Genomic DNA, 1,849 nt, shown 5'->3' on the forward strand with positions numbered 1-1,849 from the left:
GAAAAAGGGCCTATAAGGGAAACCAACATCAACTTTCCAAATGATAAAATAGGTAGACACTTTTCTTGTGAACATTATGTCCGTAAATTACGAAATGGTGATTCTTATGATAGAAAATGGTTGGTTTATTCAAAAGAGTTGGATAAAGTTTTTTGTTTTTGTTGTAAGATATTCAAAACTGCTTGGTCTAGAAGTCAATTAGCTACYGAAGGGATAAATGATTGGAGGCATTTAGGTGAAACATTAAGTTTGCATGAAAATAGTTCTGAGCATATGATTAACTTGAGAACTTGGACTKAGTTGCGAGTGAGATTGAATAAAAATCAAACAATTGATAAAGAATTACAAGAATTGATTAAGAAAGATACAGATCATTGGAAAGAAGTTTTGATTAGAATAATTGTTGTTGTGAAGTGTCTAGCACAATATAATTTGGCTTTTCGTGGATCAAAYGAAAAAATTTATCAAAATTCTAATGGGAATTTTTTGGGTATACTTCAAATGATTGCGGAGTTTGATCCTGTCATGAAACAACATTTTCGGCTAATTAAAGACAAAGAAACTCATTATCATTATCTTAGCCATAAAATTCAAAATGAACTGATTCAATTGTTGGTATTTGAAATTAAGAGTGTGATTATTAAAAAAATCAAAGAGGCAAAGTATTTTTTCGTAATTCTTGATTGCACTCCTGATGCATGTCACAAGGAACAAATGACTTTGATTATTAGATGTGTTGATATGTCGTGTGCTCCCATAAGTGTAGAAGAGTTCTTCTTAGAATTTTTGGTTGTAGAGGATACATCTGGCTTAGGTCTCTTCACTGTGTTACAAGATGTTTTAAAATCTCTAGATTTAGACATTAATTGTATGCGAGGACAAGGTTATGATAATGGATCTAATATGAAAGGAAAACACCAAGGTGTTCAAAAAAGATTGCTTGATGTAAATCCTAGAGCATTTTATATGCCATGTGGTTGCCATAGTCTTAACTTAGTTTTGTGTGATATGGCAAATTCTTGTCATAAAGAAAAAACTTTTTTTGGAACATGTCAAACAATATACAATGTGTTTGCTAATTCTACCAAGCGTTGGAATGTTGTACTTGAGTTTATTGATGATTTGACTTTGAAATCTTTGTCTACTGCACGTTGGGAAAGTCATATAGAAAGTGTTAAAGCTATAAAAAGTCAATTTGCTCAAATAAGGGAAGCTTTGTTGAAATTATCTCAAGTTAGCGATGATGGAAAATTATGCAGAGATGCTGAATCTTTGGTAAATGGTGAACTTTCAAGTTTTGAATTTATTGTCAGTTTGGTTATTTGGCATGAAATTTTGTATAGAATCAATCTAGTTAGCAAAAAGTTACAATCTAAATATATGCTACTTGATGTTGCGGTAAAAAATTTAGAGGTATTGGTTTGTTATTTTGAGAAGTATAGGGAGACTGGACTTACTTCTGTCATTATTGAAGCTAAACATATTGCAAATGAAATTGGAATTGAGCCTGAATTTCCGATAAAACATTCTTATTTTAGAAAAAAACAGTTTGATGAGATTCCAAATACGGAAAGAGAACAACAATCTGCTCAAGAAACATTTAGAACTGATTATTTTCTCGTTTTGGTTGATATGGCTTTATCTCAATTGAAGACTAGATTTGAGCAAATGAAAATTTTTGAATCGATTTTTGGTTTTTTGTTTGATGGGTCGAGGTTGGTTCATTTAAATGATGAAGAATTGAAAAACTCTTGTATGAATCTTGAAGTTGCATTAACAAATGGTGATGATTGTGATATTGATGGGAAATATTTGTTTATGGAATTGCAAATTTTACAGGAAATGTTAC

General features: G+C 30.9%; 1 pseudogene; it reads right to left on the bottom strand.

The window, feature by feature from the left end:
- LOC112508994 overlaps nucleotides 1–1,849 on the bottom strand; it is an 8,688-nt pseudogene that overhangs the window by 2,668 nt on the left and 4,171 nt on the right.

This window comes from Cynara cardunculus (assembly GCF_001531365.2).
Source record: "Cynara cardunculus var. scolymus isolate 2C chromosome LG 3, CcrdV1, whole genome shotgun sequence".
Classification (NCBI taxonomy): domain Eukaryota; kingdom Viridiplantae; phylum Streptophyta; class Magnoliopsida; order Asterales; family Asteraceae; genus Cynara; species Cynara cardunculus.